Genomic DNA, 20,642 nt, shown 5'->3' with positions numbered 1-20,642 from the left:
ACACCTAACAAACGCTTTGTACTTTAAAAACAACTTTAACATAGGCCAGGCCCTGTTGTTACCTCATATCCCAGCGATAATGCCTTGCATTACATCTGGAAAGATCACTTTCAGTTTACTCAACTTGCCATTGGCTCAACCATTGGCTCAACCATTGGCTCATCTTAGCCCAAGGCAAACATTTTGATTATATTAGCCCACACAGCTACAAGTATACACTTTCATGCTATGTTTAGGACCTCATATTGAAGGTTATAGAGACCTCAACTGATGCATAGAACAATCTTTAGATCATCTACTTTGGTTTAGATGCAAGCATCATCAAACCTCTAACTCAATTCATTTGACTTGGTGAAAATCTGTTTTGGGACATAAATTGCTTACCACTTTTTCCATGTGGTTTCTTCCTTTCTTCACAGACTCCATGAAATGATGGCCTCTTTCAAAAATATTTTGTGAAATTATTAATTTTGTGTATGGTTTCCTAGAAACAAGAGTGGCTCAATTTACCCCACTCTCCCTTACAGGCCATGAATAATGCTGTCACACAGGTAGGCCCAGGAGAGACGACACACTTAAGAGGACTTTAGAGGACTCACATGCAGTACACTCAGCGGGCTCACGGGACGGTGTCTGTTCTAGGTGTGTGCTCTCTCTTTAAAGCCACACAATAAGATGTGAATACCATCAAAGTTACAGACATAAACAAGAATATCCCATGACATTATCACATGCAAAATATCACTTGTAGTGCTCAAGGAATGACATTCAAGGACAGCTTTATCAGTGGACACCAAAAAAATGTGTCCACTGATAAACTTTACGGTAAAAACAAAAAATGCGAGTGGTGATATTAAGTGTTTCAGATGGAGTGTTAAGTGAAGTATGCTTGATGTGACCTTTTGTGGATCTGCGGTGTTATTTCAATATGTGAGTCAGCATTCAAGGCCAGTGACTCAGCAACAACTAATGGCTTAGCCACAAATTGTTTGGTTGTGTGCTCATGCTCACCTACATGTGCTTCGAGGGGTGCTTTAGGTGACCATTTTTGGATGATCTTTTGTTTACAATTTTTTTCTTTCAGAGCACTTTTCTCATGAGCTTCTGTTAAAATAGGTCATGTACAGCAATTCCACAGTATATAAGCAGAAATATTACCTACATGGGTTGATTGACTATTTGATAATTAAACACAAAGCCCCACGTCAATACACCACATATGTAAATGACATCAGACTGTTTGCTTAGCAAGTACAGCTTTCCCATGATCCAGCTCATACCAAGGCTCAAACTCAGGACCTCTGCACATCAAACACATTTTGATCGCCCTCCTGAAGCATTTCAACCCATTGCACTACCATTCTTTAATGGTGCAAGGGGCGACACTTCAGGCTGAAGAGAGAGTTTCACAGATCGCCATCTACTACACATAGTCATGGTAATAGTAGAAATCATGAGTCATTAGCTTTGTAACCCAAAAGTTTCCATGGTTCTTTGAGATGTGTATAGGCTGTGGGCTCTACCCCGGTCACTCCCTAGCTCATGGCTCTCCAACCCTGTTCCTGGAGAGCTACCGTCCTGTAGGTAATTAGCTGGTGGATAACCTGAATCAGATTAGTTACAATGGGTTGGATTGAAAACCTATAAGAGGGTAGCTGTCCAGGAACAGGGTTGGAGAGCCTTGCACTAGCCACACTCAGGGTACAGTGCATTCGGAAAGTATTCAGACCCCTTGACTTTTTCAAGGGGTCAAAAAAAATGTCATGTGTCACATGCGCCGAATACAACAAGTGTAGACTTTACCGTGAAATGCTTACTTACAAGCCATTAACCAACAGTGTAGTTCAAGAAGAAGAAAATATTTACCAAGTAGACTAAAATGAAAAGTAAGAATAAAATTAACACAATAACAATAACAATAAGGAGGCTATATACAGGGGGCACTGGTACCGAGTCAGTGTGCAGGGGTACAGGCTAAAAATCTAATTTAATCCATTTTAGAAAAAGGCTGAAACGTAATAAAATGTGGAAAAAGTCAAGGGGTCTGAATACTTTCCCGAATGCACTGTATGTCCCAATTTCTTTTCCTTTCTCCCTAAGTGTGCACTTGTTCACTTCCCTTTATGGATTTGAAAGGAAATTACTCATATATGGAAACTCCCTCTAGCCCATGCCAACACCAATCCAATGCTTTTAACGAGATTGAACAGGATCTTAGGCACTTACACATTGGGAACATCGTGTACAATTTTGAATTGCAGGACGTAACATCATACGAAAGGGAGGACGATTGCTTCTAACAACCTAAGGCCTACTTATATATTTGGGGGTTTTCTTCTGTGGACTACTTTGCTTTGGATTATTACACAGACTAACAACTGAACTGGTCAGAATCTCAGTTTAATGAGCTCTCAGGTACAACCAGTCAATGATTATGGCATGAATAAGGAGCCAGGCATGGCATACCTAGCAATCCTGATGGGGCAACTTTTTCATTCCAGGTGTCCATGTCAGGCCCTTAAAGGTCTGTTTGTTCTGCTATAAAGGGCCACTCTGTTTAAAGATCATGCAGCACTGGTGTCTGCTTCCCAGTTGTAATACATACACACACACATCTCTATTAGCCTTAACCATGAAGACAGACCATGGTCATCCAATCCATTACATTACATAATGTACTCTTAGAAGTCTTGATCAAATGCAGTGTCCAGGGACCTGTTCCAAGAGTCTCTAGTATGTTCTCAAACAACTTTGTGAAAACACACATCTTGATCTAGAGCCTCTGTGACCGTCAACCCTGTCTTCAGCCTTGTACTGTAGATGTGGTAAACTACGGTTGTAAAATTCTGGTAACTTTCCTAAAATTCCCAGATTCTCTAGGAATCCAGGTTGGAAGATTTCTGGAATCAGGATCGAATAAACAAGACATCCAGAATATTCCAACCAGTATTTCTGGAAAACCTGGGAATTTTGGGAAAGCTACTGGAATTCAACCATTTTTTTTACTCCTGGCCTTTTGAACTAGGGCACATTTGATCAAACTTACACAGCCCAAAACACTACACTGCTGACCTTATTTGACCTGATAAAACTCCAACTCAGCATGTCTGCAGTCTTCACACAGCACCCACTCCATTGTGCCAATGTTGGCATTGGAGAGCAGAGCTGTTTGTGTTCTACAATGGAGCCCGGGGAGAATTGTAATGAGTGTCCCTGGAAGAGAGCTTTGCTTGTTGGGCTATCAGCTGATCCTTCGTGTCACACTCTCCCAGTCAGTTTTAGAATGGACAGATATTCTGTGTGCTGTTTACTGCATAATGTAACGCTAAGGGCTCTATTCTCGGCTGGCGCTAAGGCGGTCGGAAGTGTCAAACACACGTTAGTCGGCATGTAAAAACTGGTGCTCTGGCATTTTCCACCTTATAAATATATGGTTTGGCTTGTGAGACCGCTTTGAAATAAATCTTAGTCACCAAAGCTTTATTAAAAGATCAAGTTTGGGAGCAGCAAAACAGTGAGCGGACATCCCCTTTTTATGTATGTATTGTAGGCTACATTATTTTATCCGGCTCCCGTTATTATTTTGGATGTGCGAAAAATGCCCTCCATGTACATGTGTCCATATGCCCATCATTAAGTTATTTTTCTGTAACAATTGCTTGTTTTCCATTTCAATCTATTAAAAACCAAGCCCCCAATAGGCTACCCTTACCCTTGCCCTTATCATGACTTTGCCGTCATGCTTTTTCATGATTCACAATTCACATAGGCCTTCCTGCATATGAACTTCGCTTGTATGCATTCCCATTTCCAAGGAGTGTCTCTCACCCGGTTACCAAAGAGAAGCTCCTCCAAACTTATTTAAAGTTCCAATACCGTCATTTTTATCTCAATATCAAATCATTTCTGGGTTGTAATTAAGTACCTTGGTGTGATTGTTTTCAATTAAAATGGTCAAAAATAAACAAAAATAGCTTCTTAGCAAAAAGCTATTTCTCAAGATTTTTTTTTTTCTAGGACTGTATGGGAGTGGTCTGAGTGGGGAGGGGAAAACTGAAAACTAGCTGTTATTGGGCCTTTAAATTATTCAGTCCTATAATGCCATATCAACAGTGGATAGACCTATATCTTGCTCATTGAGAAGTGACTCAGACATACAATACATTTTACTCGAGCCTAGTATTTTTTATTTCAGTGGGAAGTGGGATGCGTTAAAGGCCCAGTGCAGTCAAAAACGTGATTTCCTGTATTTTATATATACTTCCACACTATGAGGTTGGAATAATACTGTGCAATTGTGAAAATTATGATTAGGCCCTTATAGTGTACGAGCTGTTTGAAAAGACTGCCTGAAATTTCAGCCTGTTGTGATGGGATGGAGTTTTGGCCTGCCTGCTGACATCACCAGGCGGTAAATTAGTTAATAGCCCATAACAGCTAGTTTTCCCCTCGCCACTCAGACCACTCCCAAACAGTCCTAGCAACATTCTTGCTTGAAAAATTGCTCTTTGCTAAGAAGCTATTTTTGTTGATTTTTTAATACTTGAATTAAACTATCACTGTAAGATACTAAATTGTTACCCAGAAATTATTTGATATTGAGATAAAAATGGCTGCATTGGACCTTTAAGACATACATATGCCTATATTCGTTGAAGACAATTAAAACAATGTTGACTGCCAACGCTCCAAAGGTTGATTGGCCAGTAAGTGGACAAGCCCTCGTCACACCTACAACTTAGTTATTCACAAAAACCCAGCCCTTTCAAGCCACCGCTAGCTTTTGCGCCCATAATTCTTGCTGTGAAAATAGCAGAAATATTTCTGACACATCCTGGAATTATAGCACTACCACCAGCGCTAAGATTTACTATTGCGTTAGGTTTGTTAAAATAGAGCCCTAAAGGGAATAATTTTAACCTCAGCCGTCCTGGGTGGCTTGTAAAGACCACTCAGTTGAAAGATACACCACAAGAGAACATGTTGAGAACATGTTGTGAAAAGTAGATATACAAATACTGTAAAAACAAAAAGCTGAATAAGATGAGGAAATAAGCTTGAAGGGTTTTGCAAAACAAGAGCAGCTATCGGAGTATGATTATGTTGTGATATGGATACTGTTGACAGCTTTATTGTAATTGTAACGATTGTCGTCGGGAGAAGGAGAGGAGGACCAAAGTGCAGCGTGGTACGTATCCATAATACTTTTAATAAAGATGAACACGCAAACAAAACAACAAAAACGACCAACGAACAGTTCTGAAAGGTGCAACAAACACTAAACAGAAAATAACCACCCACAAACACAGGTGGGAACAGGCTACCTAAGTATGGTTCTCAATCAGAGACAACGATAGACAGCTGCCTCTGATTGGGAACCATACCAGGCCAAACACATAGAAATACAAAACAAGGACAACATAGAACACCAGACATAGAATGCCCACCTAAACTCACGCCCTGACCAACCAAAATAGAGACATAAAAAGGATCTCTACGGTCAGGGCGTGACAGCGATCTTAGTTACTAATTGCAATTAATATGTCAAATTGAGTATATGGTGTGGGTTGTAGCCTCTGTTTTATTAGACAATGCATGTAAATTACACTCAAGTTGAAAGATTAGTTGGATGTGCCACAAGACCAATAACAACTTGCACAATGGTGTTTTAATATAAATATATTGTGTCTAACCACACATTGTAACTGTTTTTAGCCATAACAAAACAATCTTCAGGGCCATTAAAGTTGATTGCGGAAAAAAACAACAACAAAAAAACTAAAGCGTATCTATAAATGTAGATAGGAATATGAAATCAACCGTGAAATGTACGAATTGCATTCAAGAGACTCACTGTGAAATACTGTATAATGATATGGGGGAAAAGGAAGCAGATTGCTGTGTAGATCTACATTGTGTGTGTGTGTTATTGTATCTATATTTACTGAGAATCCCCACACAATTCTGTGTTCATTTTTTAACAAATGATTAATTGAATTTCCTTAAAAGGCAACACCTGTTGTTGACAGATAACCAGACCTTTTGTGTCTGTACAAAATTATTTTCATTTAAATTAAATGAAAGCTCTGAATGCTGGGGAAATTTAAACTCTCACATTCCACTTGTGCTCTTTATTCTATATTACACTTTGTGTATTATATTTACAGTAATGGTACACAACCCTTATGGAAAACCCACATGATTTCATGTAACATTTCCACATGTTTTGCACCATGTGTTTTTGGAACACTTTAAATGTGATGATGTGAATTTTCACATGTGAAATCATGTGTTTTTCGAACAATTCACGTCGACCGTATTACCTCTCAAGAGAATTCTCTTCGGTATAGTCACAGCCGTGTATATTCCCCCTAAAGTCGATACCATGACGGCCCTCAAAGAACTTCACTGGACTTTATGCAAACTGGAAACCACATATCCTGAGGCTGCATTTATTGTAGCTGGGGATTTTAACAAAGCAAATTTGAGGAAAACGCTACCGAAGTTCTATCAACACATTGAATGTAGTACTCGAGCTGCTAAAACACGCGTCCACTGCTACACTGCTCTACTCCTACAAGGCCCTCCCCCGCCCTCACTTCGGCAAATCTGATCATGACTCCATTTTGCTCCTCCCTTTCTATAGGCAGAAACTCAAACAGGAAGTACTTAAGGATGATTCAATGCTGGTCTGACCAATCGGAATCCACGCTTCAAAATTGTTTTGATCATGTGGACTGGGATATGTTCCGGGTAGCCTCTGAGAATAACATAGACGAATACACGGATACGGTGTTTGTGTTTATCAGGAAGTGTATAGGAGATGTTTTACCCACTGTGACCAGAAACCGTGGATAGATGGCAGCATTCGCGCAAAAATCTGAAAGCACAAACCACCGTATTTAACCATGGCACAGTGACTGGGAATATGGCCAAATACAAACAGTCTTGTTATTCCCTCCGTAAAGCAATCAAACAGGCATAACGCCAGTATAGCGACAAAGTGGAGTCGCAATTCAACAGCTCAGACACGAGACGTATGTGACAGGGTCTATAGGGTTATGGATGTCATAAGGTGAATGCACCAATTTGTAAGTCGCTCTGGATAAGAGCGTCTGCTAAATGACTTAAATGTAAATGTTAGGGTTAGCGTTTTGAAAAATCTTGCTCATATTTCAAAATAAAAGCTGGAAACTATGTCTAAAGCCTGGTCACAGCCTGAGGAAGCCATTGGAAAAGGAATCTGGTTGATACCCCTTTAAATGGAGGAAGGGCAGGCAACGGAACAGGGATTTTTCAAAATAAAAGGCACTTCCGGGTTGGATTTCCTTAGGTTTTCGCCTTCAAAATCAGTTCTGTTATCCTGTTGAGGATGGGGGCGCTGTTGAGACTATTTATGCTAATCGTGTAATTTTTGAAACGGCTTCCCACAAAATCCTTGATCGTACAATATGCATATTATTATTATTATTGGATAGAAAACAGTCTATAGTTTCTATAGGAGTTGAAATTTTGTCTCTAAGTGGAACAGAGCCCATTCTACAGCAATTTCCCTGACATGGAGTCAGATTTCAGAAATTTTGGCCACTGTTCTGGAGTCAGTTAAAAGGGCACTGTTTTTGCTATGACTATACGGACACTGCTTACATCTTCCCCTGGATGCCTTTACGTGATGACGATTTCAATGGGGTCGATTGCGCGTTCACAGGCCCTATAAATAAAAAAACCCTGTAGGTAGGAACTCTTTTCTTGCTGCGTAATGCGCGTGGAGGACATCGACCTGCTATTTTTCCAAGCGTTAGTTTAGCCTGTTATATTTTTCCGGTCATGTTTTTACTTGTTATAGGAGTTAAAAACATCATAAGGTAGTTAATTTAAAGCGTTTTATAGCAATTTATATCCGTTTAGTGCGATTTTGGGACATTTATTTCTTTAACGCTGTGAATAGCTGGGCACGCTTTCAGTTCATCCCGAACGCAGTTGGCATTTCCACATGGCAAGAGGACAGCTTTCCACCAAAAGACGATTACTCCCAAGAAAGGATCCTTTGCCCAAGATACTGATGGAAGAACAGCTCAAAGTAGGACATTTTTATTATGATAAATCGTGTTTCTGTCGAAAAATTTTAGTGGCTTAGGACGCCATGTTTTTTGACGTAGCTTCGCTTGGCGCAAACTGTATTGAAAAGTAAGGATAAATTAAAAAATGTAATTCCGCAATTGTATTAAGAATTAAATTGTCTATCAATCCCTGTCCACCCAATATTTTTTAGTCACGTTTATGAGTATTTATGTATAAGAGTAGATCACTGTCTAAGTGGCGCAAGGACATTTTCTGACCAGCTGAGCTACATTTCACATTGTCTAACCATGATTTTGGTGGCTAAATATAAACATTTTCGATCAAACTCTATATGGATTGTGTAATATGATGTTACAGGAGTGTCATCTGAAGAATTCTGAGAAGGTTAGTGAAAAAATTAATATATTTTTGGCGATGTTGACGTTATCGCCCACTTTGGCTAGAATCAATGCTGGGCTGCTATGTGCTATGTGCTATGCTAATATAACGATTTATTGTGTTTTCGCTGTAAGACACTTAGAAAATCTGAAATATTGTCTGTATTCACAGGATCTGTGTCTTTCGATTAGTGTATGCTGTGTATTTTTACGAAATGTTTGATGATTAGTAAGTAGGTAAACACGTTGCTCATAGTAATTATTCTAGTCCATTTGTGACGGTGGGTGCAATTGTAACCTATGCCATCTACCTGAAATATGCACTTTCTTCTAACAAAACCTATCCCATACCATAAATATGTTATCAGACTGTCATCTGATGAGTTTTTTTCTTGGTTAGGGGCTATAAATATCTTAGTTTAGCCGAATTGGTGATAGCTACTGGTGTTGGTGGACAAATAAAAGATGGTGGATTATGCTAATGTGTTTTTAGGTAATAGATGTACATCTTTACATATTGTGTCTTCCCTGTAAAACATTTTAAAAATCGGACATGTTGACTGGATTCACAAGATCTGTGTCTTTCATTAGCTGTATTGGACTTTAATGTGTGAAAGTTAAATATTTAAAAAAAATATTTTTTTTGAATTTCGCGGCACTGGTTTTTCAGTGGGGGTGGGGGGGAGTGCCGCTAGCGGCACACTCATCCTAGACAGGTTAAACTCACAGACAATATTTTGACAGTTTTGGAAACTTTAGAGTGTTTTCTATTCTAATCTGTCAATTATATGCATATTCTAGCATCTGGACCTGAGAATTAGTCAGTTTACCTTGGGAACGTTATTTTTCCAAACATAAAAATTCTGCCCCCTAGCTGAAAGAAGTTAAGATAGCCACCATTGTTCCTGTACTCAAGAAAGCAAAGGTAACTGAACTAAATGACTATCGCCCCGTAGCACTCACTTCTGTCATTGCGAAGTGGTTTGAGAGGCTAGTTAAGGATCATATCATCTCTACCTTACATAACACCCTAGACCCACTTCAATTTGCTTACCTTCCCAATAGATCTATAGACGATGCAATCGCCATCATACTGCACACTGCCCTATCCCATTTGGACAAGAGGAATACCTATGTAAGAAGCTGTTCATTGACTATAGCTCAGCATTCAACACCATAGTATCCTCCAAGTTCATCATTAAGTTCTGGGCCCTGGGTCTGAACCCCGCCCTGTGCAACTGGGTCCTGGACTTCTTGACAGACCGCCCACAGGTGGTGAAGGTAGGAAACAACACCTCCACTTCGCTGATCCTCAACACTGGAGCCACACACGGGTGCATGCTCCGCTTCCTCCTGTACTCCCTGTTCACCCATGACTGCGTGGCCAGTCACGCCTCCAACTCAATCAAAGTTTGTAGACGACACAACAGTAGTAGGCCTGTTTACCAACAAGGTCGAGACAGCCTACAGAGAGGAGGTGAGGGCCCTGGGAGTGTGGTGCCAGGACAAGAACCTCTCACTCAGTGTCGGCAAAACAAAGGAGCTGATCGTGGACTTCAGGAAACAGGAAAGCAGAGGGAGCACACCCTTATCCACATTGACAAGACCGCAGTGGAGCAGGTGGAAAGGTTCAAGTTCCTCGGCATACACATCACTGACGATCTGAAATGGTCCACCCTCCACTCTCTGGAGAGCCCTGCGGTTGTGGGCGGTGCAGTTGTCATGCCAGACGGTGATACAGCCCAACAGGATGCTCTCAATTGTGCACCTGCAAAAGTTAGTGAGGGTTTTCGGTGAAAAGTCAAATTTTTTCAGCTTCCTGAGGTTGAAGAGGCGCTGTTGCGCCTTCTTCACCACACTGTCTGTATGCGTGGACCATTTCAGTTTTGTTGGTGATATGTACACAGAGGAACTTAAAACTTGCCACCTTCTCCACTGCGATCCCGTCGATGTGGATAGGGGAGTGCTCCCTTTGCTGTCCATGATCATCTCTTTTGTTTTGCTGACATTGAGTGAGAGGTTATTTTCCTGACACCACACTCCGAGGGCCCTCACCTCCTCTCTGTAGTCTCGTCGTTGTTGGTAATCAAGCCTACCACTGTAGTGTCGTCTGCAAATTTGATGATTGAGTTGGAGGCGTGCATGGCCACGCAGTCGTGGGTGAACAGGGAGTACAGGAGGAGGCTGAGAATGCACCTTTGTGGGGCCCCAGTGTTGAGGATCAGCGGAGTGGAGATGTTGTTTCCTACCTTCACCACCTGGGGGGCGGCCCGTCAGGAAGTCCAGGACCCAGTTGCACAGGGCGGGGTCGAGACCCAGGGTCTCAAGCTTAATGATGGGTTTGGAGGGTACTATGGTGTTGAGTGCTGAGCTGTAGTCGATGAACAGCATTCTAACATAGGTATTCCTCTTGTCCAGATTCGATAGGGCAGTGTGCAGTGTGATGGCGATTGCACCGTCTGTGGACCTAATGGGGTGGTAAGCAAATTGGAGTGAATCTAGGGTAACAGGTAGGGTGGAGGAGATATGATCCTTGACTAGTCTCTCAAGCACTTCATGATGACAGAAGTGAGTGCTATGGGGCAATAGTCATTTAGTTCAGTTACCTTAGCTTTCTTGGGAACAGGAACAATGCTGGCCATCTTGAAGCATGTGGGGACAGCAGACTGGGATAGGGATTGATTGAATATGTCCTTAAACACACCAGCCAACTGGTCTGCGCATGCTCTGATGACGTGGCAGCCTTGCGAGGGCTAACACTTTTAAATGCTTTACTCATGTCGGCCACAGAGAAGAAGAGCCCACAATCTTTGGTAGCGGGCTGTGTCGGGGGCACTGTATTGTCCTCAAAGTGCGTAAATTCGTTTTTACATTTGTCTGGGAGCAAGACGTCGATGTCCACGACGGGGATGGTTTTCTTTTCGTCATCCGTGATTGTCTGTAGACCCTGCCACATACGTCTCGTGTTTGAGCCGTTGAATTGCGACTCCACTTTGTCTCTATACTGACGATTTGCTTGTTTGATTGCCTTACGGAGGGAATAACTACACTGTTTGTATTCGATCATGTTTCCAGTCGCCTTACCATGATTAAATGCGGTGATACGTGCTTTCAGTTTTGCGCGAATGCTGCCTTCAGTCCACGGTTTCTGGTTAGGGAAGGTTTTAATAGTCACAGTGAGTAGAACATCTCCTATACACTTTCTTAAAATCTCGCTCACCGAGTCAGTGTATACGGCAATGTTATTGTCTGAGGCCTGGAACATATCCCAGTCCACATGATTGAAGCAATCTTGAAGCGTGGAATCCGATTGGTCAGACCAGCGTTGGATAGACCTAAGCATGGGCGCTTCCTGTTTTAGTTTCTGCCTATAGGAAGGGAGCAACAAGCTGGAGTCATGGTCATATTTACCAAAAGGAGGGTGGGGGAGGGCCTTGTATGCATTGCGGAAGTTAGAGGAGCAGTGGTTGTATACTGTTTGTGTACTGCAATCGATATGCTGCTAAAATTTTGGTAGCCTTTTTCTCAGATTGGCTTTATTAAAATCCCCAGCTACAATAAATGCAGCATCAGGATATATGGTTTCCAGTTTGCATCAATTCCAGTGAAGTTCCTTGATGGTCGTCTTGGTATCCGCTTGCGGGGGGATATACGTGGCTGTGACGATAACCGAAGAGCGTTCTCTTAGGTGATAATACGGTCGGCATTTGATTGTGAGGAAATCTTGGTCAGGTGAACAAAAGGACTTGAGTTCTTGTATGTTGTTACAATTACACCATGAGTCTTTAATCATGAAACATACACCCCCGCCCTTCTTCTTACCTGAGAGATGTTTCTTCCTGTCGGTGCGAAGCACTGAAAATCCCATTGGCTGTATGGACTCCAACAGCATGTCCCCAGCTAGCCATGTCTCTGTGAAACAAAGTATGTTACAATCCCAGATATCTCTTTTGGAAAGCAACTATTGCCCAAATTTCATCGACTTTGTTAACTAGGGACTGGACATTAGCGAGTAATATACTCGGATGCGGTGGGTAGTGTGCGCGCATCCGAATCCTCACTAGAAGACCGCTCCGGCACCCTCTCCTCAGACGGCGTTGTTTTGGGTCGGCCTCTGGAATCAGATCAAATGCCCTGGGAGGTGCAGACAAAGGATCCGCTTTGGAAAAGTTGTATTCCTGGTCGCAGTGCTGGTTGTGCTGGTAAGTTGACATCTCTCTGATTTCCAATAGTTCGTCCCGGCTGTATGTAATAACACTTAAGGTTTTCTGGGCTAACAATGTATGAAATAATACATACAAAAACAAAAAAATGGACAGTTTCCTAAGGACTTGAAGAGAAGCTGCCATCTCTATTGCCGCTATCTTGCTAGACGCGCTCTTAGTTGCGCTCTTAGATGACCGCAACCTGAATTTCCTGCTTTGTCACCATGTCTGTGGCCATGACAGAATCTAGCCCTAAGTGTGCGTAAATTGTCTTGGGATTTCTACTTTCAGCCTTTTGGTCTGGCGTGCATTAACCTGTCTAGGATCAGCGTGGCGCTAGCGGCACACCCCCCCCCCCCCCCACTGAAAAACCAGTGCCGCGAAATTCAAAAAAAATATTTTTTTAAAATATTTAACTTTCACACATTAAAGTCCAATACAGCTAATGAAAGACACAGATCTTATGAATCCAGTCAACATTTCCGATTTTTAAAATGTTTTACAGGGAAGACACAATATGTAAAGATGTACATCTATTACCTAAAAACACATTAGCATATTCCACCATCTTTTATTTGTCCACCAACACCAGTAGCCATCACCAATTCGGCTAAACTAAGATATTTATAGCCCCTAACCAACAAAAAAACTCATTAGATGACAGTCTGATAACATATTTATGGTATGGGATAGGTTTTGTTAGAAAAAAGTGCATATTTCAGGTATATGGCATAGTTTACAATTGCACCCACCATCACAAATGGACTAGAATAATTACAATGAGCAACGTGTTTACCTAACTACTAATCATCAAACATTTCGTAAAAATACACAGCATACACGAATCGAAAGACACAGATCCTGTGAATACAGACAATATTTCAGATTTTCTAAGTGTCTTACAGCGAAAACACAATAAATCGTTATATTAGCTTAGCACATAGCAATTAGCAGCCCAGCATTGATTCTAGCCAAAGTGAGCGATAAAAGTCAACATCGCCAAAAGATATTAATTTTTTCACTAACCTTCTCAGAATTCTTCCGATGACACTCCTGTAACATCACATTACAACATGCATATACAGTTTGATCGAAAATGTTTATATTTAGCCACCAAAATCATGGTTAGACAATGTGAAATGTAACTCGGCTGGTCAGAATTTGTCCTTGCGCCACTTAGACAGTGATCTACTCTTATACATAAATACTCATAAACGTGACTAAAAAATATAGGGTGGACAGGGATTGATAGACAATTTAATTCTTAATACAATTGCGTTATTACATTTTTTAATTTATCCTTACTTTTCAATACAGTTTGCGCCAAGCGAAGCTACGTCAAAAAACATGGCGTCCTAAGCCACTAAAATGTTTCGACAGAAACACGATTTATCATAATAAAAATGTCCTACCTTGAGCTGTTCTTCCATCAGTATCTTGGGCAAAGGATCCTTTCTTGGGAGAAATCGTCTTTTGGTGGAAAGCTGTCCTCTTGCCATGTGGAAATGTCAACTACGTTCGGGATGAACTGAAAAGCGTGCCCAACTTTTCACATCGTTGCAAAAATAAATGTCCCAAAATCGCACTAAACGGATATAAATTGCTATAAAACGCTTTAAATTAACTACTTTGTGATGTTTGTAACTCCTATAACGAGTGAAAAGATGACCGGAGAAATATAACAGGCTAAACTAACGCTTGGAACAGGAGAGGGTCGGTGTCTTCCACGCGCGTTACGCAGCAAGAAAAGACTTGCTAGCTAAAGGTTTTTTTCATTTGTAGGGCCTGTGAACGAGCAATCGAGCCCGTTGGAATCGTCATCACGTAAAGGCATCCAGGGGAAGACGTAAGAAGTGTCCGTATAGTCATAGCAACGACAGTGCCCTTTTAACTGACTTCAGAAAAGTGCCCAACATTTCTCAAATCTGACTCCATGTCAGGGAAATTGCTGTAGAATGGGCTCTGTTCCACTTAGAGACAAAATTTCAACTCCTATAGAAACTATAGACTGTTTTCTATCCAATAATAATAATAATATGCATATTGTACGATCAAGGATTTTGTGGGAAGCCGTTTAAAAAATTAGCCACATTAGCATAAATAGTCTAAACAGCGCCCCCATCCCCAACAGGTTAATGTCTCTGCAGTGCCACCAGATGGTTGTTTGTTACCAAGAACATATAGCCACACACTCTGTTACAGTATTATTCCCTGGTGTACAAAAAGGTCAACTGTCATGTGTCCATGTGCAGCGGTTAGGACGGAGTCAGGCGCAGGACACAGAACAGAGTTAAAGACTCACTTTACTCGAAAAGAAACAACAACATTTCCATGCAGGGAAAACACACCAGCTCACATAAGTCTTGAATACTAAACAAAGAACAAACACGCACAAAACCATGTGGGAACTAGGGGGTTAAACAGGGAATAAATTATAACGTAATGGGAACCAGGTGTGTACAATCAAGACAAAACAAATGAAAATAGAAACGTAGATCGGTGGCAGCTAGAAAGCTGGTGACGACGACCGCCGAACGCCGCCCGAACAAGGAGAGGCACCAACTTCGGCGGAAGTCGTGACATCAACATAAGGTACCTTCAAAGATCCACATAGGTTCTCACATGGTACTGGTCGGTACCTGTTAGGGTACAGGTGCAGATAATCTAGTATAATGGTACAATTTCCTACCCAATATATTAAATATAAAGCTACATTCGTAACCATGTAGGAGGTGGGAATTTACCAGTTGTGAATTCGTAAATACCAGTTGGATGTATTCACGTGGTTTGAAATCATTGGGAAATGCCAAATGACTAATGGCCAACAAGCTGCTTCAACCATAAACTAAACATACAGCTATCATGCTTGTAAACTAATTATAGAGTTACAAAAACATATTAATAGGTTGCTTTTTATGAATAGATGTTTTGTTGTTACATTTACATTTTTTTCATCAAATAATTTGTTTATGCATTTGTTTTATATACTTCAAGGGGTCAAAATTCAAAATCAAATAACAAGATTATCCTTAGTATAACCTTCTTAAAACCATTCCATGTAGCCAATTATAGCTTACTGATTATTAGTTTCCAGTTAAGAAATAACAAATTCCCAGCAACAACTTGCCATTAAGTTACAGGAAAATTAACAATAATCTCTTCACAGTGAACCCATTACTGACACATACTCATACAATTTCTCTACAAAATAAACCATGTCAAAGGAGGTGCTCTACCTGTGCATGCATAACCATCAAACACTTAAACTGCTACAACACTTCCACTGACGGTTGGCACAAATACACATATATTTGAACACGCCCCCATATATGCTAATGAGCCACAAAGCAGTCATGATCGTACTTTATATTCCAAATATTGGGTAGAAAAATGTCCCATTGTACCATGTGAGTTCATATGTGTACCTGTGAATTGTACCTTTGACCTTGTTGTTGTACCCCAGATAAAAACAATGTAGTTTACCCTAACCATACCCTTAGTTTTTTGAGAGTGTGTTAATATGTGTTCCAAGCAATTAGTATGAATCTGGTGGCACTTCAGAAACATCAACTTAACATTTGCATGTTCAAATCCACAAAGAATTCATGAATACTCTACGTTAGGGCTTTTCAACCCAGTTCCTGCGGAGCTACCCTCCTGTAGGTTTGCACTCCAACCCCAGTTATAACTAGTGATGGGGAAACAAAGCTTTGTGAAACACAATTCTGTTGACAATAGGTTAATTACCCGAGGCTTTGATCAACACAATGTACACTAGTGGAACCTGCTGGTCAACAGAATTTAGAGCCTAGAAGAATAATGTCCCACATACTGTAGCGCGTGCACAGAGTAGGCTTTTTGTCTTTTACTGAAACCAATAGCAAACTAGTCAGGTGGTTGTTCGATGAAACAAAGCTTTGGAAGTCGGTGATCATGTGCTTCTGATAAAGTGATACAGGCATCGGCACACTGCTTCGAAGTCAACTGATTAGCGATTTCGACGCATGCCTCAGAGCTCCGGTATCAACCTTAACATCACTAGTTATAACTAACATGATTCAGTTCATCAACCAGCTATTTATTAGAATGCGCTAGATTAGGGTTGAACTGAAAACCTAAAGGACGGTAGCTCTCAAGGAACAGTGTTGGAGTGCCCTACTCTATGTCAAGCGCCCTTGAGCACTTCTAGTTTTACGTTGATGTTACCTTGGTGGTGATAATTGGACAATGATGTACTTTGATTCTGGGCAGCTTTTAGCAAAGTACAGAAATGCAATCTTGCCAATAAGATTGTGGCCATATCTCTTTCACACTTGCCGATCTGGTGGTGTAGCTGCACTGTAGCCGGACATTTCAGGTTGCTAGCTATAAAGAGGTTATGAGTTCAAATCCCTTTTCAGGCTAAGTCACAATTGTGGCCACAGTACAAGATTATACAGGAATTAAAATCAGAATACTGCAGCATACTGTCATTTTATAGAAATAACACCTTTAAGTTGATGTATACAGTTCAAGTCGGAATTTACATACACCTTAGCCAAATACATTCAAACTCAGTTTTTCACAATTCCTGACATTTAATCCTAGTAAAAACTCTGTGGTGTAACTGAGTCAGGTTTGTAGGGCTCCTTGCTCGCACACGCTTTTTCAGTTCTGCCCACAAATGTTCTATGGGTTTGAGGTCAGGGCTTTGTGATGGCCACTCCAATACCTTGACTTTCTTGTCCTTAAGCCATTTTGCCACAACGTTGGAAGTATGCTTGGGGTCATTGTCCATTTGGAAGACCCATTTGCGGCCAAGCTTTAACTTCCTGACTGATGTCTTGAGACTTTGCTTCAATATATCCACATCATTTTCCTCCCTTATGATGCCATCAATTTTGTGAAGTGCACCAGTCCCTCCTGCAGCAAAGCACCCCCACAACATGATGCTGCCACCCCCGTGCTTCCCGGTTGGGATGGTGTTCTTCGGCTTGCAAGCGTCCCCCTTTTTCCTCCAAACATAACGATGATCATTCTGGCCAAACATTTCTATTTTGTTTCATCAGACCAGAGGACATTTCTCCAAAAAGTACGATCTTTGTCCCCATGTGTAGTTGCAAACCGTAGTCTGGCTTTTGTTATGGTGGTTTTGGAGTAGTGGCTTCATCCTTGCTGAGCAGCCTTTCATGTTATGTTGATATAGGACTCGTTTTGCTGTGGATATAGATACTTTTGTACCTGTTTCCTCCAGCATCTTCACAAGGTCCTTTGCTGTTGTTCTGGGATTGATTTGCACTTTTCGCACCAAAGTACGTTCATCTCAAGGAGACAGAACGCGTCTCCTGCCTGAGCGGTATGACGGCTGCATGATCCCATGGTGTTTATACTTGCGTACTATTGTTTGTACAGATGAACGTGGTACCTTCAGGTGTTTGGAAATTGCTCCCAAGGATGAACCAGACTTGTGGAGATATCCACATTTTTGTCTGAGGTCTTGGCTGATTTCTTTTGATTTTTTTATGATGTCAAGCAAAAGGAACTGAGTTTGAAGGTAGGCCTTGAAATACATCCACAGGTACACCTCCAATTGACTCAAATTGTGTAAATTTGCCTATCAGAAGCTTCTATCCATTAGGCTATGTCCACAGACCTAGTGGCGCAGCAGGAACTTCAGGTAGCTAGCAACTTTGAGGTAGTGAGGTTGAGTCCCAAATAATCAGCAAACTCTCCTTTAACGCTAACACCTGCATGTAGCTGTAAAAATATAGTAACTACTTGTTGATTTATCGTATTCTCACTGCAACTAAACAAAAACCTCCAGGGGACCATGAAACAGAATGTCGGAAAAACATCCTTGGGAAACCGGGAACTAGATGTAACAGTCCTGACCTATTTATGTTAGTTTTTATGTGTTTTTGGTCAGGGCATGTGTTTTGGGTGGGCAGTCTATGTTACCTGTTTCTATGTTGGTTTCGGTTTGCCTGGTATGGCTCTTGATTAGAGGCAGGTGGTTTGCATTTTCCTCTAATCAAGAGTCATATTTAGGTAGGGCATTATCACTGTGTGTTTGTGGGTGATTGTCTCCTGTGATGTCTTCGTTATGTTAGATGTATTCACTTTTGGAGCTGTTTGGCTGTTCGTTCGTTTCGATGTCCGTTCCTGTTCGTGAGTTTACGTTTGTCCATGTAAGTTTATGTTCAGGTTGCGTGTACGTCGTTTTTCTTATTTTGTAGTTTGTTGAAAGTGTTTTGTTTGTTTTCGTGTCATCAGTTATCGTTGTAAATAAATAAAGATGGCATATTTCCCAGACTCCGCATTTTGGTCAGAAGATCCTTCTCTCCTCACCTCATCTGAGGATGAGGAAAGCGACAGCTCTAACAGAATCACCCACCAAAATACAGAGACCAAGCGGTATGGGAAAAATGCTCGACGGAGCAACAAGGACTTTTGGACTTGGGAGGAGATCCTGTCTGGTAGAGGACCCTGGGCGCAAACTGGAGGAAATCGCTGCTCTCGTGAGAAGAGTGAGGCAGCCACAGCCCAGGAGCGCTGGTATGAGGAGGCAGCTAGGAGACGTGGATGGAAGCCGGAGATTCAAGCTCGTAACCGGAATTATGAGGGGACACGTCTTGCACGGAAGCCCGAAAAGCCCGTGAGTAACTCCCAAAAATTTCTTGGGGGGGGGCTAAGGGGTTGTGGGCCAAGGGCAGGTAGGAGACCTGCGCCCACTTCCCAGGCTAACCGTGGAGAGCGGGAGTACGGGCAGACACCGTGTTACGCAGTAGAGCGCACGGTGTCTCCTGTACGTGTGCATAGCCCAGTGCGGGTTATTCCACCTCCCCGCACTGGTAGGGCTAGATTGGGCATTGAGCCAGGTGTCATGAGGCCGGCTCAACGCGTCTGGTCTCCAGTGCGTCTCCTCGGGCCGGCATACATGGCACCTGCCTTACGCATGGTTTCCCCGGTTCGCCTGCATAGCCCAGTGCGGGCTATTCCACCTCGCCGCACTGGCAGGGCGACCGGGAGCATTCAACCAGGTAAGGTTGGGCAGGCTCAATGCTCAAGAGAGCCAGTACGCCTGCACGGTCCGGTATTTCCGGCGCCACCTCCCCGCCCCAGCCTAGTACCTACAGTGCCTATATTACGCACTAGGCTACCAGTGCATTTCCAGAGCCCTGTTCCTCCTCCACGCACTCTCCCTGTAGTGCGTGCATCCAGTTTGGTGCCTCCAGTTCCGGCCCCACGCACTAAGCCACCTGTGCGTCTCCCAAGTCCTGTACACACTGTCACTTCTCCCCGTACTAGTCCTGAGGTGCGTGCCCTCAGCCAGGTGCCACCAGTGCCGGTACCACGCACCAGGTATAGAGTACGCTTTGAGAGTTCAGTGTGCCCTGTCTCTGCTCCACGCACTAGTAGGAAGGTGCTTATCATTAGCCCGGTGCCTCCAGTTCCGGCACCACGCACCAGGTCTACAGTGCGCCATATCCGGCCAGAGCCATCCGTCTCCCCAGCGCCATCTGAGCCATCCGTCTCCCCAGCGCCATCTGAGCCATCCGTCTCCCCAGCGCCATCTGAGCCATCTGTCTCCTCAGCGCCATCTGAGCCATCCGTCTCCCCAGCGCCATCTGAGCCATCCGTCTGCCAGGAGCCTGCAAAGCCGCCCGTCTGCCATGAGCCTGCAAAGCCGCCCGTCTGCCATGAGCCTACAGAGCCGTCAGCCAGACAGGAGCCGCTAGAGCCATCAGCCAGACAGGAGCCGCTAGAGCCGTCAGCCAGACAGGATCTGCCAGAGCCGCCAACCAGACAGGATCTGCCAGAGCCGCCAACCAGACAGGATCTGCCAGAGCCGCCAACCAGACAGGATCTGCCAGAGCCGCCAACCAGACAGGATCTGCCAGAGCCGCTAACCAGACAGGATCTGCCAGAGCCGTCAGTGAGCCATGAGCAGCCAGAGCCGTCAGTGAGCCATGAGCAGCCAGAGCCGTCAGTGAGCCAT

The sequence above is a fragment of the Salvelinus fontinalis genome, chromosome 7, assembly GCF_029448725.1.
Source record: "Salvelinus fontinalis isolate EN_2023a chromosome 7, ASM2944872v1, whole genome shotgun sequence".
Classification (NCBI taxonomy): Eukaryota; Metazoa; Chordata; class Actinopteri; order Salmoniformes; family Salmonidae; genus Salvelinus; species Salvelinus fontinalis.
The sequence above is the reverse complement of the archived record's forward strand: the minus strand, read 5'-3'. Positions refer to the sequence as shown.